This window comes from Saimiri boliviensis, chromosome 5 (genome assembly GCF_048565385.1).
Source record: "Saimiri boliviensis isolate mSaiBol1 chromosome 5, mSaiBol1.pri, whole genome shotgun sequence".
NCBI lineage: Eukaryota > Metazoa > Chordata > Mammalia > Primates > Cebidae > Saimiri > Saimiri boliviensis.
In genome coordinates this window covers 108,589,213-108,615,162 of record NC_133453.1, presented here as the reverse complement: position 1 = coordinate 108,615,162, position 25,950 = coordinate 108,589,213, and the positions used below count along the sequence as shown (strand labels likewise).

The window sequence follows — 25,950 nt, the reverse complement described above, 5'->3', positions numbered from 1 at the left end:
AACCAGAAAAACTGTCTGTTTCCCTGAGCTCAAACTATAATCGATCCTCATTAGTCCCAGATTCAGCATTTGCAAATTTACCTACTTGCTAAAATTGACCCCAAAATCAATACTCAGAGTGCTCTGGCAGTCATTCCACCACACAAAGTACATGAATACGTGAAAGTCCACGAACGATCACTACGGCAGGGAAAATTCTAATCTGCTCAGAGCACAAGTTACCATCTGAAGTCAAACAAGGCAACACTCTACCTTCTTATTTCAGCTCTCATACTGTAAACAGGTGTCTTTTTTCCAGTCTACTGTTACATTTTTCACATTTTTGTATTTTTTGTTGGTGATTTCACTATTTCAACTGGTCCCACAGGTAGTGCTGAGGTGCTGTCTAGTATTCCCAAGTGCAAGAATGCTGATGTGCAGTAAGCCATGATCATGCCACTGTATTCCAGTACCTAATAATATTAACAACAATTTAAGTGCCTGATATATATGAGGGAGGCACTGAGCTACACACTTGGTATATACAAATGTTTATATACATATGTATATACATACACATTTAAAATCTACCAAGAAAAAGTCTGCCAATTCCCATGGTTATCTGACAGAGTTAAAGGCTAAAAATCATTAGGTTACTAGAATTAAAGCAGAACAAGGCCTTACTTCGTAAATCAATTTTGAACAAAGTTAGATATGACAACCCTTGCAAACCACAAATTAATGTAACCAGATGATTCCTGATGGATCGTTTTCCTATTTGAGACCTTTTAGCTACACAATATAACTAATAAACCTTAGCTCGCTCTCAAAGACATTAAACCAAAAAGGTTTCCAAGCTATATTATGAAACGTTTTAGGTGGCTTTTTTTGTTAAAGTGGCAGAAAGAACACTAAACTGGTATTCAGGTGACCTGAATTCTGCCACTAACTATGTAACTATGAACAATTTTTTTTTGAGACAGAGTCTTGCTCTGTCGCCAGGCTGGAGTATAGTGGCATGATCTTGGTTCACTGCAACCTCCGCCTCCCAGGTTCAAGTGATTCTCCTGCCTCAGCCTACAGAGTAGCTGGGGCTACGGGTGCCTGCCACCATGCCCAGCTAATTTTTGTATTTTTAGTAGAAGACGGGGTTTCACCATGTTGGCCAGGATGGTCTCGATCTCCAGACCTCATGATCCACCTGCCTCAGCCTCCCAAAGTGCTGGGATTACAGGCGTGAGCCACCACACCTAGCCTAACTATGAACAAATTTAATCTCTCCAGTGTTGTTTGCTTATCTTCAAATTAAAGGGTCTATTAGCTGGGCATGGTGGTGCGTGCCTATAATCCCAGCTACTCAGGAGGCTAAGGCAGGAGAATTGTCTGAACCCAGGAGGCGGAGGCTGTGGTGAGCCGAGATCGCGCCATTGCACTCCAGCCTGGGTAACAAGAGTGAAACTCCATCTCAAAAAAAAAAAAAAAAAAAATTAAAGGGTCTAGATTTAATGATCTCTAGAGGCAAAATGATTTCATAATTTCAAGATTACAGGCCGGGCACAGTGGCTCAAACCAGTAATCTCAACACTTCAGGAGGCTGAGGCAGGTAGATCACCTGAGCTCAGGTGTTCAAGACCAGCCTGGACAACATGGTGAAACTCTGTCTCTATCAAAAACACAAAAAAATTAGCTGGACGTAGTGGCACACACCTGTGGGTCCCAGCTACACACGGGACTGAGGCAGGAGAATCATTTCAGCTCAGGAGTCAAGGTTGCAGTGAGCCAAGATCAAGCCACTGCACTGCAACCTGGGTGACAGAGTGAGACCCCATCTCAAAAAAAAAAAAAAAAAAAAAAAAAAAAAAGATTACATAGAAAGTAGGTAAGAAATTTCCATTCCTTTCTTAAACCTGTCTTAACAAATGAATGTGAAAGCATAACAAAATAGAAAAAGACAATCATTCCCAAAGGGACAATCTTTTTTTTTTTTTTTTTTTTTTTTTTCAGACAGAGTTTCGCTCTTGTTACCCAGGCTGGAGTGCAATGGCGCAATCTCGGCTCACCAGCAACCTCCACCTCCTGGGCTCAGGCAATTCTCCTGCCTCAGCCTCCTAAGTAGCTGGGATTACAGGCACACGCCACCACGCCCAGCTAGTTTTTTGTATTTTTAGTTTCACCATGTTGACCAGGGTTTCACCATGTTGACCAAGATGGTCTCGATCTCTCGACCTCGTGATCCACGCGCCTCGGCCTCCCAAAGTGCTGGGATTACAGGCTTGAGCCACCGCGCCCAGCCCCAAAGGGACAATCTTAAAGAGCTGGTTGGTCCTGAATATTTCAAATGTGTCAACGGCAAGAAAAAAAATGATAAACTTAAGCTTTTATGAACCTCTTGATTTCAGAACTGTAATTCTCAGGTTCTAGTTCTACTATCCACACTGACCTAAAAGCCTAACTAGTTAACTAGTTCCTCAGTATATCTGGAATTTACAACGCCTTTTAATTACCTTATAACACATATAATTTTTTTTGAGACGGAGTTTCACTCTTGTTACCCAGGCTGGAGTGCAATGGCACGATCTCGGCTCACCACAACCTCCACCTCCTGGGTTCAGGCAATTCTCCTGCCTCTGCCTCCTGAGTAGCTGGGATTACAGGTACGCACCATCACACCCAGCTAATTTTTTGTATTTTTAGTAGAGATGGGGTTTCACCATGTTGACCAGGATGGTCTTGATCTCTTGACCTCGTGATCCACCTGCTTCGGTCTCCCAAAGTGCTGGGATTACAGGCTTGAGCCACCGTGCCTGGCCCTATAACACATATAATCTTTTTTTTTTTTTTTTTTTTTGAGACGGAGTTTCGCTCTTGTTACCCAGGCTGGAGTGCAATGGCGCGATCTCGGCTCACTGCAACCTCCGCCTCCTGGGTTCAGGCAATTCTCCTGCCTCAGCCTCCTGAGTAGCTGGAATTACAGGCACGCGCCACCATGCCCAGCTAATTTTTTGTATTTTTAGTAGAGACGGGGTTTCACCATGTTGACCAGGATGGTCTCGATCTCTTGACCTCGTGATCCACCCGCCTCGGCCTCCCAAAGTGCTGGGATTACAAGCTTGAGCCACCGTGCTTGGCCCAATAACACATATAATCTTAACAGTTTGATATTTTGTGCCAAAAAACTCAGTTTGGATTTCAGAAAAAACTAGTTTAGGGATATGATGAACTGAAAGTTAAATATCTAAAAAAGTCATGAAAAAAAATGCACCAACAAAACCTGTCCTTCATTAATTTTTACTTGAACCTCCCCTTATAAAGTACAATTTAGTACAGTTATTGAAAACTACTTTTATTAGAGCCAAAACTGAAGCTTACTGCTTTTTTAAGCCAGTCAAACATCAGCCGGGGTTGTATATCAACTTTAGTGACACTAATGTTAGTAAGTTCGGATAACCCACAACCATCCAACCAGCCAAGGCTTTTTTTTCTTTTTTTTTCTTTTTTTTTGAGATGGAGTTTAGCTCTCATTGCCCAAACTGGAGTGTAATGGTGTGATCTCAGCTCACTGCAACCTCTGCCTCTGGGGTTCAAGTGATTCTCCTGCCTCAGCCTCCTGAGTAGCTAGGATTACAGACATGTGCCACCACACTTGGCTAATTTTGTATTTTCACTAGAGATGGAGTTTCTCCATGCTGGTCAGGCTGGTCTTGAGCTCCCAACCTCAGGTGATCTGCCACCTCAGCCTCCCAAATGTTGGAATTACAGGTGTGAGCCACCGTGCCAGCCAAAATGCTTACGACTTTTTTTTTTTTTTTTTTTTTTTTTTGAGACGGAGTTTCGCTCTTGTTACTCAGGCTGGAGTGCAATGGCACGATCTCGGCTCACCGCAACCTCCGCCTCCTGGGCTCAGGCAATTCTCCTGCCTCAGCCTCCTGAGTAGCTGGGATTACAGGCACGTGCCACCATGCCCAGCTAATTTTTTTGTATTTTTAGTAGAGACGGGGTTTCACCATGTTGACCAGGATGGTCTCGATCTCTCGACCACGTGATCCACCCGCCTCGGCCTCCCAAAGTGCTGGAATTAGAGGCTTGAGCCACCACGCTCGGCAAGCTTACGACTTTCTAACCACGAGGTCAAACTCACTATGGCTGCTTTCTAATAAAAAAGTCAAACTCGAGCTGGGCACGGTGGCTCACACATGTAATCCCAGCACTTTGGGAGGCTGATGCAGGTGGATCACCTGAGGTCAGGAGTTCGAAACCAGCCTGACCAACATAGTGAAACCCTGTCCCAACTAAAAATACAAAAAATTAGCTGGGTGTGGTGGCAGGCACCTGTAATCCTAGCTACTAGCTAGGCCAAGGCAGGAGAATTGCTTGAATTCTGGGAGGCAGAGGTTGCAGTGAGCTGAGATTGTGCCATTGCACTCCAGCCTGGGAAACAAAAGCAAAAACTCCTGTCTCAAAAAAAAAAAAGGTCAAACTCATATTCACATTTACACCAATGGACAAGAATCCACATCTCGGATGAGGAAAATTAATTGCTTAACCAATTGCTATCTGCATTAAATACAACAAATACATTCATGACCTCGGGTTAGGCAAAACTGCCTTAGATATGATATCAATGCACAATAAACAAAATAAAAAGTAGATAAATTGGACAAAATCAAAATGAGAAACTTCCTTGCTTCAATGACATCATAAACAAAGCAAAACATTCTCTTTCTACACGACTTGGAAAACAAAGTTAAAAAAAGTAAAGCAAATCCACAAAAATGCGGGAAATTTCTGCAAATCATTTATCTGATAAGTCTTGCATCCAGAATATATAAAGAACTCTTAAAACTCAATAATAACAAGAAATAACCCAATTTCTTAAGTTGGCAAAGAATGTGAACAGCTATTTCTCCAAAGAAGATATACAGTACGGGCATGGTGGCTCATAATCCCAGCACTTTGGGAGGCCAAAGGGGCGGATCACTTGGGGTCAGGAATTCTAAACCAGCCTAGCCAACATGGTAAAACCTGTCTCCACTAAAACTACAAAGATTAGCCGGGTGTGATGGCTCAAGCCTGTAATCCCAGCACTTTGGGAGGCCGAGGCGGGTGGATCACGAGGTCAAGAGATCGAGACCATCCTGATCAACATGGTGAAACCCCGTCTCTACTAATAATACCAAAAATTAGCTGGGCATGGTGGTGCGTGCTTGTAATCCCAGATACTCAGGAGGCTGAGGCAGGAGAATTGCCTGAACCCAGGAGGCAGAGGTTGCGGTGAGCCGAGATTGCGCCATTGCACTCCAGCCTGGGTAACAAGAGCAAAACTCCGTCTCAAAAAAAAAACTACAAAGATTAGCTAGGTGTGGTGGCACACACCTATAATCCCAGCTACTCAGGAGGCTGGCGCAGGAGAATCACTTGAACCTGGGAGGCGGAGGCTGCAGTGAGATCACACCACTGCACTCCACCCTGGGCAATAGAGAGACTGTTTCAAAAGAAAAGAAAAAAAAAGACATAAAAATGTCAATAAGCACAGGAACAAATGTTCAGCATCACTAGAAAAATGCAAAACAAAACCACAATGAGCACCAGGCACAGTGGTTCCAGCTACTCAGGAAGTTTAGGCAGGAGTATCACTTGAGCCCAAAAGTTCAAGGCTGCAGTGCACTGTGAGCATAACTGCACTCCACCCAGCCTAGGCAACAGAGTGAGATTCCATCTCTAAAATATATATATAAATGAATACCACCATGAGGTAACACTTCACATCCACTGGGATGGCTATGGTCAAAAAGAGGGAAAATAATAAGTGTTAGTGATAATGTGGAGAAACAGGAACCCTCATAACAAGTCCGCCTAGATTACAAAAGAACAGTGGTTATTAGGCATAAAATAGACTGAAAGTTAGGTGGGGAAATAGTAAAGAATTTCCTCAAATGTTAAATGTCGAATTACCATGTGACCCAGCAATTCTACTCTAGGTAAATCCCCAAGGGAACGGAAAGCATTACGTCTACACAAACACTTGGACATGAATGTTTACAGCAGCATTATTCATAATAATCAAAAAGTGAAAACAATCCTAACGTCCATCAACTGAGATGGAAATCTAACAATTACAGCTTCTGATCCCAAATCACCATAAACACTTGACAAAAACAATCTTTTTCCTTAAAAACAAGAAACAAAAAAATTCAAACGAATTGCAGAGGGAAAAAAACAAAATTAAAACAATAATTCAAATGTCCCAGTGCCTTTAAGTTCAAAAACCGCAGACCTTACAAAACCTATTTTTGTAAACTGTACTTGGCCCTGAGTTTTGTTTAATTTGAATCTATTCTGATATATGAAACTGGAACTTTGCTAAAACTATTTAAGACAGAAATCTCCTTCCTTTTACAAAAACTTGCATACACAGTATTCCACAATAAACTAGTTAAAGCTCTTTACTGAAACTTTTAATATGCTAACTTCTGAAACTCACTGACAGCTGTAGTGACAGACTATTACTATTATTGGGTTGTAAAACTGTAGGGTGGCTTAAAGGCATGGTGGCGCACACACCTGTGGCACCAGCTACTCGCTTGAACCTGGGAAGCAAAGGTTACAGTGAGCTGAGATCACAAGATCACGCCACTGCACTCCAGACTGGGCTACAGGGCAACACTCCATCCCCCCCATCAAAAAAAAAATGGTAAAGACCAGGCACGGTGGCTCATGCCTGTAATCCCAGCCCTTTGGGAGGCTGAGGCGGGTGGATTACCTGAGTTCAGGTGTTCAAGACCACGCTGGCCAACATGGTGAAACCCCATCTCTACTAAAAATACAAAAATCAGCCAGGCATGATGGCACAAGCCTGTAGTCCCAGCTACTCAGGAGGATGAGACAGGAGAATCACTGGAACTCAAGAGTAAGCTGAGATCACGCCATTACACTCCAATCTGGAGGAGAGAACAAGACTCCAACTAAAAAAAAACATATTGGGAGGCCGAAGTGGGTGGATCACGAGGTCAAGAGACTGAGACCATCCTTGTCAACAAGGTGAAACCCCTGTCTCTACTAAAAATACAAAAATAAGCTGGGCATGGTGGCGCGTGCCTGTAGTCCCAGCTACTCGGGAGGCTGAGGTAGGAGAATTGCCTGAACTCAAGAGGCGGAGGTTGCGGTGAGCCGAGATCGCGCCATTGCACTCCAGCCTCAGTAACAAGAGCGAAACTTCGTCTCAAAAAAAAGTAATAATAATGACAATAACGGTTAAGATGGTAAATTTTGCTATGCATTTACCACAATTTATTAAAAAACAAAAATTCAGGGTCACAAGCATATACAGCATGCCGAATTTCAAAAATTTCACATTCTAAGAATGTGAAAATAAGAATTCACACAGTAACAATAGGCGTGGACTCCAGAGCTCAGGCACAGAAGCAAAACTTAACTGCTTTTTCTTCAGCCTCCACCTTCCTGGTTCAAGTGATTCTCCTGCCTCAGACTTCCAAGTATCTGGGATTACAAGCACATACCACCATGCCTGGCTGATTTTTGTATTTTTAGTAGAGATGGGGTTTCAGCATGTCGGCCAGGCTGGTCTCGAGCTCCTGACCCTAGGTGATTCACCCACCTCAGCGTCCCAAAAGGCTTGGATTACAGGCATGAGCCACCACGCCTGGCCAGTACTTTTTCAATATAGTATTTAATTTTATTCTTTCTGGGTCACAGGTGCCTAAAAAAAAAATTTAGGCCTGGCACAGTGGCTCACTCCAGCACTTCGGGAGGCCAAGGCAGGAGGATCATGAGGTCAAGAGATGATGGACACCTTCCTGGCCAACATGGTGAAACTGTCTCTACCAAAAATACAAAAAAATTAGCCAGGTGTGATGGTTCGCGCCTATAGTCCCAGCTACTCCGAAGGCTGAGGCAAGAGAATTGCTTGAACCCAGGAGGCACAGGTTGCAGTGAGCCGAGATTGCAGCCAGCCACTGAACTCCAGTCTGATGACAGAGTGAGACTTCATCTCAAAAAAAAAAAAAAAAAAAATTTTTTTTAAGTAAATTTTAAACCATGTAAATAACATATTTTTAAAAACTCAATTATGGCTGGGTGCAGTGGCTCAGGCCTTGTAATCCTAGCATTTTGAGAGGCTGAGGAGGGAGGATCTGTTGAGCCTAAAAGTTTGAGCCCAGACTGGGTAACATGGCAAAACCCAGTACCAAAATACACAAAAAAGTAGTCAGGTGTGGTGGTACACACCTGTAGTTCCAGCTACTTGGGTGGCTGAAGTAGGAGGATCACCCAAACCTGGGAGGTTGAGGCTACAGGGAGCTGAGTCTGCACCACTATACTCCACTATACTCCAGCCCGGATAATAGATTTGTCTCAAAAACAAAAAACAAAAAACAAGAAAACCTAAATTAAGAGGGAGAGCAAACCTTAACAATGAATACAAACAAAAACTGTTAAACTTGATAATCAAAATAAACAAATTCCACAGATAGGCAGAAACATGTTACTTCCAGTAACTTTTGAACAAAGTTCATCTTTAGTGCAATATAATTTAAGAAAAAAAAGCACTGAAAAAAAAAAAAAACGATACTTGGTAGGGTTATTGTTAGCAAAATATTGGCATTATAAATCTGAATCTGGCTGGGCACAGTGGCTCACACCTGTAATCCCATCACTTTGGGAGACTGAGGTAGGCAGATCACCTGAGGTCAGGAGTTCGAAATCAGCCTGACCAACATGGTGAAACACCATTTCTATTAAAAATACAAAATTAGCCAAGCACAGTGGCACATCCTATAATCCCAGCTACTTGGGAGGCTGAGGCAGGAGAATTGCTTGAACCCAGGGGGCAGAAGTTGCAGTGAGCCAAGATTGTGCCATTGCACTCCAGCCTAGGCAATAAGAGAGAAACTCCGCCTCAAAAAATTAAAATTAATATTAAAAATCTGAATCTGGCCGGGCGCGGTGGCTCACGCCTGTATTCCCAGCACTTTGGGAGGCCGAGGCGGGTGGATCACGAGGTCAAGAGATCGAGACCATCCTGGTCAACGTGGTGAAACCCCGTCTCTACTAAAAATGCAAAAAATTAGCTGGGCATGGTGGCGCGTGCCTGTAATCCCAGCTACTCAGGAGGCTGAGGCAGGAGAATTGCCTGAACCCAGGAGGCGGAGGTTGCGGTGAGCCGAGATCGCGCCATTGCACTCCAGCCTGGGTAACAAGAGCAAAACTCCGTCTCAAAAAAAAAAAAAAAAATCTGAATCTGTTTTCTGTCTAGGAAATGCCTATAATGTTAACTTTGATTTGGAATTTAAAATAACAATGTAGGTCAGGCACAGTGACTTATGTCTGTAATCCCAACACTTTGGGAGGCCAAAGTGGGTAGATCACTTAAGGCCAGGAGTTCAAGACCATCCTGGCCAGCACGGTAAAACCCTATCTCTCCTAAAAATACAAAAATTAGCCAGAGGCCTGTAATCCCAGCTTCTCTGGAGACGGAGGCACAAGAATTGCTTAAACCCAGGAGGCGGAGGTTGCAGTGAGCCAAGGCTGCACAACTGCACTCTAGCCTGGGTGACAGAGGGAGACTGTCTCAAAAAAATAAATAAAATACCGCTTCCAGGCCGGGCGCGGTGGCTCAAGCCTGTAATCCCAGCACTTTGGGAGGCCGAGGCGAGTGGATCACGAGGTCGAAGGATCGAGACCATCCTGGTCAACATGGTGAAACCCCGTCTCTACTAAAAATACAAAAAAACTAGCTGGGCGTGGTGGCGCATGCCTGTAATCCCAGCTACTTAGGAGGCTGAGGCAGGAGAATTGCCTGAGCCCAGGAGGCGGAGGTTGCGGTGAGCCGAGATCGCGCCATTGCACTCCAGCCTAGGTAACAAGAGCGAAACTCCGTCTCAAAAAAAAAAAAAAAAAAACCCGCCGCCACCAAAATGCAGATTTTTGAGAAAATCCTTAAGGGGAAGACCATCACCCTCAAGGTTGAACCCTCAGATACGATAGAAAATGTAAAAGAACAGCCGGGCGCGGTGGCTCACACCTGTAATCCCAGCACTTTGGGAGGCCGAGGCGGGTGGATCACGAGGTCAAGAGATCGAGACCATCCTGGTCAACATGGTGAAACCCGGTCTCTACTAAAAATACCAAAAATTAGCTGGGCATGGTGGCACTCACCTGTAGTCCCAGCTACTAGGGAGGCTGAGGCAGGAGAATTGCTTGAACCCAGGAGGCGGAGGTTGCGGTGAGCCGAGATCGCGCCATTGCACTCCAGCCTGGGTAACAAGAGCGAATCCCCGTCTCAAAAAAAAAGAAAATGTAAAGAACAGGCCAGGCGCAGTGGCTTACACCTGTAATCCCAGCACTTTGGGAGGCTGAGACGGATGGATCACAAGGTCAAGAGATCGAGACCATCCTGGCCACGGTGAAACCCCATCTCTACTAAAAATACAAAAAATAGCCAGGCGTGGTGGCATGCGCCTGTGGTCCCAGCTACAAGGGAGGCTGAGACGGTCGAACCGCTTGAACCCAGGAGGCAGAGGTTGCAGTGAGCCGAGATTGCGCCACTGCGCTCCAGCCTGGCAGCAGAGCAAGACGAAAAGAAAGAAAGAAGGAAAGAAAGAAAGAAGGACGGAAGGATGGACGGACGGACGGAGAGAAGGAAGGAAGGAAAGAAGGAAGGAAGGAAGGAAGGAAGGAAGGAAGGAAGGAAGGAAGGAAGGAAGGAAGGAAGGAAGGAAAACGTTAAGAAGGAGATCAAGAATAAGGAAGGAATTCCTCCTGATCAGCAAAGACTGACCTTTGCTGGCAAGCAACTGGAAGATGGACATACTCTGCCTGACAACAACATTCAAATGGAGTCTACTCTTCATCTTGCATTGAGACTTCGTGGTGGGGGTATTCACTCCCAAGAAGAATAAGCACAACAGAAAGAAGTTTACACTGGCTGTCCTAAACTATTATAAGGTAGATGAGAATGGTAAAATCAGTCCCCTTCGTCAAGAGTGCCCTTCTGATCAATGTGGTGCTGGAGGGTTTATGGCAAGCCACTGACAGACTATCATGGCAAATGTCTGATTTATTGATTCAACAAACCAGAAGACAAGTAGCTGTATAAGTTAATAAAAGACATGAACTAACAACAACAACAAAAATACCAATGTAAGCTGATTTTTTTTTTTCTGAGATGGAGTCTCACTCTGTCGCCGAGGCCGGAGTATAGTCATGCCATCTCAGCTCACTGCAACCTCCGCCACCCGGGTTCAAGTGATTCTCCTGCCTCAGCCTCCTGAGTAGCTGGGATTACAGGCACCTGCCACCGCGCCTGGCTAATTTTTGTCATTTTTAATAGGGATGAGGTTTTACCATGTTGGCCAGGCTGGTCTTGAACTCCTGACCTCGTGATCCACCTGCCCCAGCCTCCCAAAGTGCTGAGATTACAGGTGTGAACCACCGCACCCGGCAAGCTGATGATTTTTAAAATCATGTTTTCCAGCTCTGTCCACTGAAAAGGGCCTACAAACAAATGCTTATACCACGAGCATGCAGATCCTATTTTTGTTGTTGTTGTTGTTTTTTTGTTTTTTTTTTTTGAGACGGAGTTTCGCTCTTGTTACCCAGGCTGGAGTGCAATGGCGCGATCTCGGCTCACCGCAACCTCCGCCTCCTGGGTTCAGGCAATTCTCCTGCCTCAGCCTCCGGAGTAGCTGGGATTACAGGCACGCGCCACCATGCCCAGCTAATTTTTTGCACCTTTAGTAGAGACGGGGTTTCACCATGTTGACCAGGATGGTCTCGATCTCTTGACCTCGTGATCCACCCGCCTCAGCCTCCCAAAGTGCTGGGATTACAGGCTTGAGCCACCGCGCCCGGCTTGTTGTTGTTTTTTGTTGTTGTTGTTGTTGTTTCTGAGATAGAGTTGCCCAGGCTGGATGGAGTGCAATGGAGCGATCTCAGATCTCGGCTAACTGCAACCACTGCCTCCCAGGTTCAAACAACTCTCCTGCCTCAGCCTCCTGAGTAGCTGGGATCACAGGCGCATGCCACCTTTGTGTATTTTTAGTAGAGACAGGTTTCACCACATTGGCCAGGCTGGTCTCAAACCCCTAACCTCAGGTGATCCGCCCTCCTCGGCCTCCCAAAGTGCTGGGATAACAGGTGTGGGTAACCACGCCCAGCCTAAGTCCTGGTTTACAAATAACATTTTCTACCAAAAGGAATTGAGAAACGAAATAGCCTGACATTTTGCGCGTACATTAAGAAATTCCAAAATAGGGGATATTCTTTTTTTTTTTTTTTTACGGAGTTTCACTCTTGTTACCCAGGCTGGAGTGCAATGGCGCGATCTCGGCTCACCGCAACCTCCGCCTCCTGGGTTCAGGCAATTCTCCTGCCTCAGCCTCCGGAGTAGCTGGGATTACAGGCACGCGCCACCATGCCCAGCTAATTTTTTGCACCTTTAGTAGAGACGGGGTTTCACCATGTTGACCAGGATGGTCTCGATCTCTTGACCTCGTGATCCACCCGCCTCGGCCTCCCAAAGTGCTGGGATTACAGGCTTGAGCCACGGCGCCCGGCGCGGGAATATTCTTTTAAAAGATGAGGCTAGCCATTTGTGGTGGCAGAATCAGGAAGGGGCAGCAGGTGCCAGGTCCGGTCTCAGAGGTGGCAAGAACACCCTGAAACAGCCCAAAAAGCAAGCCAAGAAGAGGAATAAAGCTTTCAAGCACAAACAAGAAGAACAGAAGAAACACAAGGAGCTAAAAGCGAAAGCCTCCAGAAAGGGGCTCTAGTCACAGATGGAATTTAAAAATCTGGCAAAAAGCAAGCTGTGCCTTGTGCCTGAAGCGATGGTGACCCTTGATTTCATTCATATTTAAATATCTGCATTCCCTGCCATAATATCTTTTGCCACCCACAGCTGGAATGAAGTATTGTCTTGAAGCTGAAGCCTGTTGTACATTTTTAAATAAACTTTTGTAAAAAAAAAAAAAAAAAAAAAAAAGGCAGGTATGGTGGCTCACACCTGTAATCCTAGGCCAAGGGAGGCAGACTGCTTGAGCTGGGAGGTTAAGGCTGCAGTGAGCCGTGACTGCGCCACTACACTCCAACCTGGATGACAGAATAAGACCCTGTCTCAAAATAAATAAAATTTTTAAATTTTTAACAATGAAAAATACTAATAAAATAAAAAGTTTACAGTGGTTCATAATCTCTTTAGCTTTTTTCCTTTTTTTTTTTTTTTTTTTTTTTTGGTGACCCCACAACCCCTCTTTTTTTCTTTCTTTTAAGACAGTCTCGCCGGGCGCGGTGGCTCAAGCCTGTAATCCCAGCACTTTGGGAGGTCGAGGCGGGTGGATCACGAGGTCAAGGGATCGAGACCATCCTGGTCAACATGGTGAAACCCCGTCTCTACTAAAAATATAAAAAATTAGCTGGGCATGGTGGCGTGTGCCTGTAATCCCAGCTACTCAGGAGGCTGAGGCAGGAGAATTGCCTGAACCCAGGGGGGCGGAGGTTGCGGTGAGCCGAGATCGCGCCATTGCACTCCAGCCTGGGTAACAAGAGCGAAAACTCCGTCTCAAAAAAAAAAAAAAAAGACAGTCTCGGGCCGGGAGCGGTAAAAAAAAAAAAAAAAAAAAAAAAAAAAAAAAAAAAAAAAAAGACAGTCTCGGGCTGGGAGCGGTGGCTCAAGCCTATAATCCCAGCACTTTGGGAGGCCGAGGCGGGTGGATCACGAGGTCGAGAGATCGAGACCATCCTGGTCAACATGGTGAAACCCCGTCTCTACTAAAAATACAAAAAAATTAGCTGGGCATGGTGGCAAGTGCCTGTAATCCCAGCTACTCAGGAGGCTGAGGCAAGAGAATTGCTTGAACCCAGGAAGCGGAGGTTGCGGTGAGCCGAGATCGCGCCATTGCACTCCAGCCTGGGTAACAAGAGCGAAACTCCGTCTCAAAAAAAAAAAAAAAAAAAGACAGTCTCAGGCCGGGCGTGGTGGCTCATGCCTATAATCCAAGCACTTTGGAGGCCAAGGCGGGTGGATCACCTGAGGTCGGGAGTTCAAGACCAGACAGACCAACATGGTGAAACCCCATCTTTAAATAAATAAATAAATAAGGGCGGGGGGAAAAAGAGTCTCACTCTGTCGCCCAAGCTGGAGTGCAGTGGTGCAATTTCAGCTGACCGAAACCTCTGACTCCTGGGTTCAAGCAATTCTTGTGCCTCAGCCTCTTGAGTAGCTGGGCCTACAGGTACGCGCCACCACACCCAGCTAATTTTTGTATTTTCAGTAGAGACAAGGTTTCGCCATGTTGGCCAAGCTGGTCTCAAACTCCTGACCTCAGGTGATCTGCCTGCCTCGGCCTCCCGAAGTGCTGGAAATACAGGCGTGAGCCACCACGCCCAGCCTCTCTTTAGTTGTATTCACTCAGTCATTCCTACCTTAGCTGTAAATTTAAAGTAAAACCAGCCCAGAATCTGGCCAGACTGCTCTTTGGTCTTTGTTCTACTCTAAACTCTGCATAACCTAGAATTAAACCAACTCTTAAACAACTGTGGGACAGGGCAAGAAAAAAAAAAATAGAATTACATCAACTCATTTGGGGAAAAAAGAAAGATAATGCTAAAGATTTCATGCAAATTGCCTTAGGTATGATAACGATTTTGTATGTTTTTAGCTGGAGACTGGCTTGAAATAAAGATGCAGAAAAGTGTAGGAAAAAGCGTTATTTCACACAGATGCATGCTGAGGTATTAAGGGGAGAAGCAGTATATCTGCAATTTAATTTCCAATCATTCAAGGAGGGGAGGATACAGAGTCAAAGCAAAATGGCTAAACGGTTAACCGTCAAATCCAAACAGAAGGTACATTATGGATGTTCAACATACTATTCTTTCACCTTTTCCGCACGTTTGAAATTTTTTTTCTTTTTAGACAGCATTTCACTCTTGTTTGCCCAGGTTGGAGTGCAACAAGCAATCTCAGCTCACTGCAATCTCCAGCTCCAGGGTTCAAGCAATTCTCCTGCCTCGGCTCCCAAGTAGCTGAGATTACAGGCATGTGCCACCACGCCTGGCTAAGTTTTTTTGTGTTTAGTAGAGACGGGGTTTCACCATGTTGGTCAGGCTGGTCTTGAACTCCTGACTTCAGGTGATCCACCCACCTCAGCCTCCCAAAGTGCTGGGATTACAGGCGTGAGCCACTGCACCCAGCTTGAAATTTCTTATATAAAGTTGCAAAAAAGTTACCAGAATATTCCATATACCAAAACAGGAAAATTGCTCCTCAACCTACTAAGTTGAGCAGCAAATAGAGAGCAGGTGCCTATCACAACAAACAACCTAATGCACAGTTCTGCATTCATCATCCCACCCAAGGATTTGCTAAAATGCCTCCTTAGCATAGAGGCAGGTACTAATGGGACATGAAGTAACAGCAGAAGGCAGTAACACAGACACCAGACTAACTAGATAAACAAGTTACGAATAAATGAGAGTCACTGAAGACCTCATTAATTGGATTTAGCTGGATTTTGAGGAATGAACAGAATCTGAACAGTGTGAAAGGAAGCAGAAGACAATCCAGGCAAAAAGTTCATAAGCAACAGCCAAAGATCAGAAATAAACCAGGTCTGTATTGAAATATGGATCCCAGTAGACTTATGAGGGGAATTTTTGTAGAAAATTCATTCATTCTTCAATTTGTATAATGCCTAGGTTTTAGGAATACCAAAATAGAAAATACTATAGTATGTCTTCAAAGTGCTCACAAAGAGCTAGGGACAGTGGCTCATGAGTATAATCCCAATACTTTGGAAGGCTGAAGCAGGAGGATCACTTGAGCCCAGGAGTTGGAGGCTGCAGTAAGCTATGATCATGCCACTGTATTCCCACCTGGGTGACAAAGTGAGACCCTGTCTCAGAAAACAAACTAAAAACCAAAGTGCTCACAAAGTGGGGAAGGTATAGTCAAACTATATTAATTAAAGATATACACAAAATGCTTTAATAACAGAGAAAGGTATGATTAATATACCAGAGGAATGAGACTGTCAGTAAATTTCAACAAAGATATTTGAATTAATGTTTAAAAATTTAAAATGGGCTGGATGCAGTGGCTCATGCCTGTAATCCCAGCACTTCGAGAGGTCGAGGCAGGTGGATCACGTGAAGTTGGAAGTTCAAGACCAGACTGACCAACGTGGAGCATCCCCATATCTACTAAAAATACAAAATTAGCCAGGCGTAGCGGTGCATGCCTGTAATCCCAGCCACTCAGGACACTGAGAAAGAAGAATCGCTTGAACTCAGGAGGCGGTTCTAGTGACCCAAGATCGCGCCATTGCACTCCAACCTGGGCAACAAGAGCGAAAAACAAAAAACTGAAAAATGATGTCACCATTTAAATTCCAGTCACAGAAAGGAAAAAAAATGTTAATACTTAAGGATTACCTACTATATATGAGGCACTTTTACCTTTAGGGTTTAGAGTTAACATTCTTAAATATAAAGAAACTGAAGTTTACAGTTTAATTAACTGACCCCATATAAAAAAGGTAGTTAATGCTGAACCTGGTGTTCAAACCTAGGTTCATCTGCTGCTGAAACTCATGCATGACCTTTCCAATACTACCTAGCTCTGGGAATTTATAAGCACATTAATCATGAGTATAAGGTGCAACACAACTTTAGAAAGTCAGTCACTACCAGAAAATTAGTAAAATGTTTTAAGGACCAAACAGGATGAGAGTAGTACCGCTCAGATTTTCCAATACACAGAAGAGCTTCAGTCTCTAGGACTAATGTAAATGGTTTGAAATGGGGAGATAAATGTTACTGAAGAAAAATCATTTTCAGCCAAGCAAGGTGGCTCACGCTTGTAATCCCAACACCATGGGAGGTCCAGGCAGGTGGGTCACTTGAGGTCAGGAGTTTGAGACCAGCCTGGTCAACATGGTGAAAGTTTTAGTAGTTTTTCTCTACTAAAAAATACAAAGCTTAGGCAGGTGTGGTGGCGCATGCCTGTAGTCCCAGCTACTCGGGAGGCAGAGACAGGAGAATCCCTTCAAGCCAGTTGCAATGAGCCGAGACTGCGCCACTGTACTCTAGCCTGGGTGACACAGCAACACTCAGTCAAGAAAGAAAGGAAAAGAAAGGAAAGGAAAAGAAAAAAAGAAAAGAAAAGAAAGATCATTTTCACATAGAAAAGCTTTGAACCTAAATCACTGCTAGAGACAAAATACTTTTAAGTATTAAAACTATGGTCATTTGGTCGGGTGTGATGGCTCACTCTTGCAGTCCCAACATTTTGGGAGGCAGAGGCAGACAGATCACTTGAGCCCAGGAGTTCATGCTCATGACCAATCCCCACAAAAAAAATGCAATATTAGCCAGAAATGGTGGCCATGCCTAGGCCTAGCCGCTAGGAAGGCCAAGGCAGGAGAATAACTCCAGCTGCAAAGTCGAGATGTCAGTGAGTCCAGATCTCACCACACCACTCCAGCAAAGTTGACAGAGCTAGACCTGCCAGCTAGCTTCTAAGACACTGTAGCAACAGAGAAACTTTCATCATCCTAACAAAAGAGTTAACATCTCTTACCAACAAGTTTCAACAGAAATAAAATCCTTGGAATACTGTTTTGTAAAAGCCTAGTACAATCTGGAATCCATGCTTAAACAACTTAAAAGTTTATGACAATTAAACATACTTTGGTAATTTACAGATTTCAACTAAATCATACCATAGTAAAAACACTTGTAAAATTCTAAATTTTTTGCCAATTTCAAAAGAACTAGAAAACACTTTTTTTTTTTTTTTTTAAAAAGATGGGGTTTCACAGGCCGGGCGCGGTGGCTCAAGCCTGTAATCCCAGCACTTTGGGAGGCCGAGGCGGGTGGATCACGAGGTCAAGAGATCGAGACCATCCTGGTCAACATGGTGAAACCCCGTCTCTACTAAAAAATACAAAACATTAGCTGGGCATGGTGGCACGTGCCTGTAATCCTAGCTACTCAGGAGGCTGAGGCAGGAGAATTGCCTGAACCCGGGAGGCGGAGGCTGCAGTGAGCCAAGATCGCGCCATTGCACTCCAGCCTGGGTAACAAGAGCGAAACTCCGTCTCAAAACAAAAACAAAAACAAACAAACAAACAAAAAAGATGGGGTTTCACTATGATGGCCAGGCTAGTCTTGAACTCCTGACCTCAGGTGATCCACCCACCTCAGCCTCCCAAAGTGCTAGGATTACAGGCATGAGCCACCGCACCCGAGGAAAAGACATTTATAAGTGAAACTTTTTCACTAATATCTTTATCATAACCGTAAAGCTTTACTGTAACCTTACTTTCCCATTCTGAAATATGTTTAAATTCCTATTCTGAAATAAGTTTAAACTTCAGCCATAATCAAATAACATTCCCCCTACTAAGTAATGGGAAAAGTATATGGACTTATTACTTAGCAAAGAGAGCTCTGAATAAATATCTTAAGTGCTTAGTAAAAATATAATTAAAGTAAGTATCTTAAGTGCTTAGTAAAAATATAATTTATATTACGTCAATATAAAACTGTGATGGCAAAATCTGTTGTTTTAGTATTTTTCACCAACCAAAGAAAATAACGCAACTTAGGCCATCAGCTTCATAAAGATTTATTTTTGCCTAAAGCACTGTGATACAAGCCAACTTCTTTTTTTCGAGACGGAGTCCTGCTCACTGCAACCTCCACCTCCCAGGTTCAAGAGATTCTCCTGCCTCAGCCTCCCCAGTAGTTGGGATCACAGGCGCCCACCACCACGCCCTGCTAACTTTTGTATTTTTACAAAAATTACAAAAGGTCGCCATGTTGGTCAGGCTGGTCTCGAACTCCTGACCTCAGGTGATCGGCCCGCCTTGGCCTCCCAAAGTGCTGGGATTACAGGCGTGAGCCACCGCGCTCGGCCATAAGCCAACTTTCTTTCTTTTCTTTTCTTTTTTTTTTTTTTTAAGGCTAGTCAAGTGAAGCAGCAGGAGTGGAGAAGAAACAAAGAAATCTGTAACTGGTTGTGATCAATTAGTTGTAAACACCACTGCACTAGGACCAGCCCATAAGCCAACTTTCTAACAAAAATTCTTCCCAGAGTACAGGAAAGACAAGTTAAAATGTATCCCCAAGTTTCCGGAAAATAGGCTACATATGGAAGGTCAAGTCTCAGAAAAAACTCAAAGCATACAATATTTTACCTTTTTCTGGTCAAGGAGACAAAAAGTGCAAAAGTATCTTATAGTAATAATAAAAAATAGGTCAAATGCAATTAAGGTGAGGAAAAATGTCACAAGAGGAACAACTAGCATGTTTCAACTGTCACTAAAAGTTTTGTTTGAATTAAGTAGATTTACCACTGCACCACATTCAGGGGAAAAAAACAAAAAATACTGCGTACTTTAGATCTCTAGAGTATACTTAAAAGTCAACTCCACGCTCCCCGGAGTTGTTCCTTGGAGTACAGGCTTTTTGTTCATATTCTAATGTCTTCCAAAGTCCCTGAACAGTCAACTTAAGGTCATGTGTGTAGAAACTACTTTAAACATTCTTGACAGGCTTTCTACGAGTAGCCCATATTTTTCTGATTTGATTTAAATAGATCCAATTAAGGAATTCCCTACCGACCAGCCGCCGCCTCCTCCTCCTCCTCACTCCGGAAGGGGCCACTAATCACAAGGGTTACAACCAAGTACAAACATTCATTGTCATTTCTTTTTAAAAGGCATGCTTTCTAAGATCCTCACTATTTAGCAGCCAGAAGACAACTTAAAATTGGAGATAGGGATCTAGCACAAACCAAATAGAAATATAACTATTCCAAAAGAGCAGGGCTTTGCCTGTCCAGCTGTAGCTTTATCCTTATTATTAACACCGATTTCAAGCCACAATAACATCAAGGCTAACCCTTCACCTGTTCTGCAGGTTGCACGTTAACTTCCCGTGACCCTTTCAGCTAACCGCTTCAACTCGGACCTCCTCCTTCCGCTCCCGCCCTAAACCTCAGTTAAAATGCGTTTCCCTCCAAACTTCACGTCTTAACCGCGGCCTGACTTACGTCTTCTCGTCGCCACCGCTCCCAGTCAGGGCCTCAGTTCTACCATGCCCGCCTTTCCCAGTTGGCCTCAAGCCTCCAGCCCCCTCCCATAAGGCTCGAATCTGCCTCGACGAGCCGCCCCGAGGTGGATCCTCCCAGCTCCTCCAAACTGTGCCCAGGCGCCGGTCCAGGCCCCCCAAAGCACGCAACGGCCGAGCCTGAAAATGGCGGAGAGTGCCACTGCCTGCCGCCGGCGAGCAGTCCCGTGTCGCCGCCAGACTCACCGTCTGGCATAGAGCAGAGCTCCTAACGGCCAGCGCAGCTTAGTCTTCAGAGCCCGGAATGTCTCTTCTGTTTGGTCTCCCCTCTCCGTTCCTCTCAATCCCGCTCCTCCAAAGGAGCAGCCGCCATCTTCCCCTAGGAGCCACCGAGCGCACGCTCCGGAGTCATCACGCACCGGCGGACGCTGCTACGTCACTCGCGCCGGGCCGCCGGCCGCGGGGAGAGTCGGTCTGCGCCTGTGCCTAGGTGAGGGGCCGGGCCGAGACCCTGCCCGGCGCTTCTTTTGTTCCGGAGCGAGGACGGCTGTGCTGCCTCCCGGAGGAAGAAAGCGACCGCGTTTCGCAGTGCTGCTTTTTTTTTTTTTTTTACGGTGTGAGCTAACCTGGATGCTCTGAAAAACACCCCGTTTTCCAAAGTGTGAATGAGTCTGTTTGTACGGGGCCGGTGCGGCGGAGACAGCGGGCCGCTGGCCCGCGCCCACCGCGGCGGGATGCGTGGGAAGCCACCGTGTGACGTTGCGGAACCTCTTCATCCGTCGGGCTGGTGGCCGCCCTGGCCAAGCCCGGCGCGCAGTCAGGCTCCACGCCTCACCTGAGCCAGTTGTGTCTCTAGATGACGCGTCGCTTAAAGTCGAGCGACCAAGATAGAAAAACAGCCCCACGGTGCAACCACTTTGGAAAACCGCTTCAGTGTCTGCGAAAGCTAAGTGTACGCTTGCCTTGTGACCCAGAAATGTCACTTCAAGAGGAATGAGTGTATACGTCCACCATAGGCGTGCGCAAGAATGTCCATACCACGTTGATTCGTGGTAGTAAAAAACTGGTAACCCAAACGTCCATCAGCAGTTGAGTGGCTAAATTGTGTTGCAGTCTTACGGTGGTTTTCTCAAAGCGGTAGGAGGTTACGGATAAACGCAACAGCCTGAACGAATATCAGATAATGTTAACTCAGGCACAGAGTTACAGGAGGACGCTGTATGATTCCACTTTTATGAGGTTCAAAACAGAACTGCAAAACAAGTTGTTCCCCATTATGAATCAAGAATCGTACCAGCCTGGGGAACGTGGTGAGACCCCATCCTTACGCATGGTGGCGCGTTCCTGTGATCCCAGGTACTTAGGAGGCTCAGGTGGGAGGATCATTTGAGCCCAGGAGCTGAACGCTACAGTGAGCTAAGATCGCGCCACTGCACTTCCATCTCGGCAACAGAATAAGAGCCCGTCTCAAAGAAGTCTTACTTTTGACTCCATAATCCCCTTCCAAAAACCTATTCTAAGGATAGCCTCAGAAGTGTGAATAAGATTTTTGTACTAATTTTTGAGGCAATAATAATAGTCCCCCCCTCCCAAAAAAAAAGAAGGAAACACAGTAGCAGACAGTGATTAAGTAATTAAGTAATGGCACATCCGTACGTAAAGTATCATGCAGACGTTACACAGTATCTAGATACTACATGATACTCTATGGATGTGCCATTACCTAATCATTGTAATGAGGATATCAGAAATATTTATAATCTTATATCATTGTAATGATACCAGAAATGTTTACAATCCTATATATTTTTTGTTTGTTTTGAGACAAGGTGTCTCTGTCACCCATGGTGATAATAATTCACTGCAGCCTTAACCTCCCAGGCTCAAGTGATCCTCTCGCCTCAGCTTCCTAGTGGCTCGGACTGATGCTCTCTGCCAGGACACCCATACCCAGCTAATTTTATGTTCTCAGACTCCTGGGTTCAAACAATCCTCCTGCCTCAGCCTTCCAAAGTGCTGGAATTACAGGTGTAAGCCACCAGGCCCAGCCCCTATAATCTTATTTTGATATGTGCCTAGAAATATGTAAGGAGGCCAGACAATTCCAGTTACATGTGATGAGTTTAGGATAGGATGGAAGGAATCCACAGATACCCTGAGGGCAAGGCAGGAATGCCAGGATAGAAAATAGGATTCTCATGGCCTGAAGATAAGGAATGGGGTCAGGAAGGTAACCTAAGAAGTCCACTCATAAATTGGGTTTGACGGTTAGACAGAGAAGACAAAACAAGTGGTCACTTCCTAGAAATTATAGCTGGGAGTGGTAGAGGAGGCGTTCAGGCAGTGTCCTGTCCCTTGAAAATCTTTAAAATGTGAATTGGAGGAGCAATCTAATCAAGGGCAAAAATCTTTCACACCTGTAACCTCACAGGCCTCTTCCTGAAAAATTGTTTTTTAAATTGACCAGGAGACAGATGAACCTGTTAATATACTGCAAGGAAGCAATCAGCCATAATCTGTATTTCAGAAAATTTTACATTTTCTTCCAAAAAAATAATTAAAAAACAGAGGAAAGAAACTGTTAGAAATTACCTGCTATAGGTTAGAGGATTAAGAGGCATATCAGGCCAGGCGTGGTGACTCACACCTGTAATCCAAGCGCTTTGGAGGCCAAGGTGGGCGGATCACCTGAGGTCGGGAGTTCAAGACCAGCCTGACCAACATGGTGAAGCCCCGTCTTTAAAAACATATTTTTTAAAAAAGAGGCATATCAACCAAATGCAATGTGTATTCTATGTTCGGATCCTGATTGAGCAAACTGGGGGAAAAAAGACATTTTTGAGAAAATATGGACATTTGAACATAGACTGAGTGGGTATTAGGTGACATAAAGAATTTTTAAATTTGTTTACTTTGATTAATTTTTTTTTTTTTTTTTTTTTTTTGAGATGGAGTTTCGCTCTTGTTACCCAGGCTGGAGTGCAATGGCGTGATCTCGCTCACCGCAACCTCCGCCTCCTGGGTTTAGGCAATTCTCTTGCCTTAGCCTCCTGAGTAGCTGGGATTACAGGCACATGCCACCATGCCCAGCTAATTTTTCTTTTTTTTCTTTTTTTTTTTTTGTATTTTTAGTAGAGACGGGGTTTCACCATGTTGACCAGGATGGTCTCGATCTCTTGACCTCGTGATCCACCCGCCTTGGCCTCCCAAAGTGCTGGGATTACAGGCATGAGCCACTGCGCCCGGCCTGATAATTTTTTTAAATCATTACCTATTGGCCAGGCACGATGGCTGGGAGGGCAAGGTGGGCAGATCACCTGAGGTCAGGATTTTGAGACCAACCTAGTCATCATCATGAAACCCCGTCTCTACAAAAAATACAAGAAAAAAAAATTGGCCGGGTGCGGTGGCTCAAGCCTGTAATCCCAGCACTTTGGGAGGCCGAGGCGGGTGGATCACGAGGTCGAGAGATCGAGACCATCCTGATCAACATGGTGAAACCCCGTCTCTACTAAAAATACAAAAAATTAGCTGGACATGGTGGCGCGTGCTTGTAATCCCAGCTACTCAGAAGGCTGAGGCAGGAGAATTGCCTGAGCCCAGGAGGCGGAGGTTGCGGTGAGCCGAGATCGCGCCATTGCACTCCAGCCTGGGTAACAAGAGCGAAACTCTGTCTCAAAAAAAAAAAAAAAAAAAAAAAAAAAAAAAAAAAAATTAGCTGGGGGTGGTGGAATCCGCCTGTAATCCGAGCTATTCAGGTGGCTGAGGCAGGAGAATCGTTTGAACCCAGGAGGTTGCAGTGAGCCAAGATGGTGTCACTTTACTCCAGCCTGGGCAACAGGGCAAGACTCCATCTCTAAATAAATAAAATAAAATTTTTACCTGTCACATCCTTAGGGACATAGCATCTCCCTACATTGCCCAGGCTGGCCTTGAACTCTTGGCCTCAAGTGATCCTCCCATTTGAGCCTTCCAAATAGCTGGGACTACAGGGCTGCGCTACCACACCTGGTTAATTTTCTCAATTTTTTGTAGAGATGAGGTCTCACTATGTTGCCTAGGTGATCTTGAACTCCTTAAGTGATCCTCCCACCTCAGCCTCTCAAAGCACTGGGATTACTGGGATTAGCCATAGCACCCAGCCATTATTATCTTTTTTTTTTGAGACAGAGTTTCACTCTTGTTACCCAGGCTGGAGTGCAATTGCACAATCTCGGCTCACCGCAACCTCCATCTCCTGGGTTCAAGCAATTCTCCTGCCTCAGCCTCCCGAGTAGCTGGGACTACAGGTGTGCGCCACCATGCCCAGCTAATTTTTGTATTTTTAGTAGAGATGGGGTTTCACCATGTTGACCAGGATGGTCTCGATCTCTTGACTTTGTGATCCACCTGTCTCGGCCTCCCAAAGTGCTGGGATTACAGGCCTGAGCCACTGCGCCCGGCCGCCACTATTATCTTAACACATATATGAAAATATTGTATAACAAGTACATTTTCCTACACAAATAGGATACTATCCAAACTGTACTCTTTTGGCAATATGTCTTGGAACTTTTCCTTCTCAGTTCACAAGCAGACGTATCTTTGTTCTTTTTAACAGCTTCTCAGGCCGAAGAAGGTGGCTCATGCCTATAATTCCAGCACTTTGGGAGGCCTATGTGGGAGGATCACTTGAGCTCAGGAAGTCAAAACCAGCTAATACAAATAATGCTGCAATCACCATCCTTGTGCCTTCTTTATGCATGTAAATACAGCTGAATATGCCACCTCCCACTGGATTAGCATAGACTATTTCAACTCATACTGTTCCCATCATCACTACATACAGCTTTCTCCCCCTCTTTCTGGAGGCAAAGAAAGCAAGCCTGCTAACAACAAAAAGAAAATCAGAAACAAACTAGGCCAGGTGCAGTGGCTCAAGCCTGTAATCCCAGCACTTTGGGAAGCCGAGGTGGGCAGATCAGCTAAGGTAAGGAGTTTGAGACCAGCCTGGCAAGCATATAGTGAAACCTGATCTCTGCTAAAAAATACAAAAATTCGTGCTCGCTTCGGCAGCACGTATACGAAAATTGGAACGATACAGAGAAGATTAGCGTGGCCCCCGCACAAGGATGACATGCAAATTCGTGAAGCATTCCATATTTTAAAAAAGAAAAAAAATACAAAAATTAGCTGGGCGTGGTGGTGCACACCTGTAGTTCCAGCTACTTCGGAAGCTGAAGCAGGAGAATAGCTTGAGGCTGGTGTGGTGGCTCACGCCTATAATCCAAGCACTTAGAAGGCCAAGGCAAGGGGATCACCCAAGGTCAGGAGTTAAAGATCAGCCTGACCAACATGGTGAAACCTCATCTTAAAAAAATAAAATAAAATAATCGCTTGAACCCAGGAGGCGGAGGTTGCAGTCAGCTGAGATCATGCCACTGCACTCCAGCCTGGGCGACAGAGCAAGACTGTCTCCAAAAAGAAAAGAAAAAACTAAAGCAACTGAAGAGTCTGAATTAAAAATCAAAGAAGACAGTACATAGTTTCTTTAAACATGCCGTTCAGATACTTCAAGAAAACAAAAAATGCATATTAGAACACTGCATACATGCCGGGCGCGGTGGCTCAAGCCTGTAATCCCAGCACTTTGGGAGGCCGAGGCGGGTGGATCACGAGGTCGAGAGATCGAGACCATCCTGGTCAACATGGTGAAACCCCGTCTCTACTAAAAGTGCAAAAAATTAGCTGGGCATGGTGGCACGTGCCTGTAATCCCAGCTACTCAGGAGGCTGAGGCAGGAGAATTGCCTGAGCCCAGGAGGCGGAGGTTGCGGTGAGCCGAGATCGCGCCATTGCACTCCAGCCTGGGTAACAAGGGCGAAACTCCGTCTCAAAAAAA

General features: G+C 45.0%; 1 protein-coding gene and 1 non-coding gene across 4 annotated transcripts in view; one reads left to right on the top strand and one right to left on the bottom strand.

Moving 5' to 3' along the window:
• The window catches only part of WDR33 (WD repeat domain 33), a 117,544-nt gene extending 97,034 nt beyond the window's left edge, over nt 1-20,510 (bottom strand). Inside the window, exon 1 of one of the 3 annotated variants that reach the window (XM_003931598.4) lies at nt 20,317-20,510. The gene's annotated coding sequence lies outside the window, so the exon portion shown is untranslated. The remainder of the gene's footprint in view (nt 1-20,316) is intronic. The other 2 variants (XM_074399807.1, XM_074399808.1) reach the window with 2 other exon arrangements.
• A 4,599-nt stretch (nt 20,511-25,109) lies between these two features.
• On the top strand, nt 25,110-25,216 carry LOC120368271 (U6 spliceosomal RNA). Its single transcript, XR_005582457.1, has one exon. It is a non-coding gene; the product is annotated as a U6 spliceosomal RNA (small nuclear RNA).
• Nucleotides 25,217-25,950: the final 734 nt, after the last annotated feature.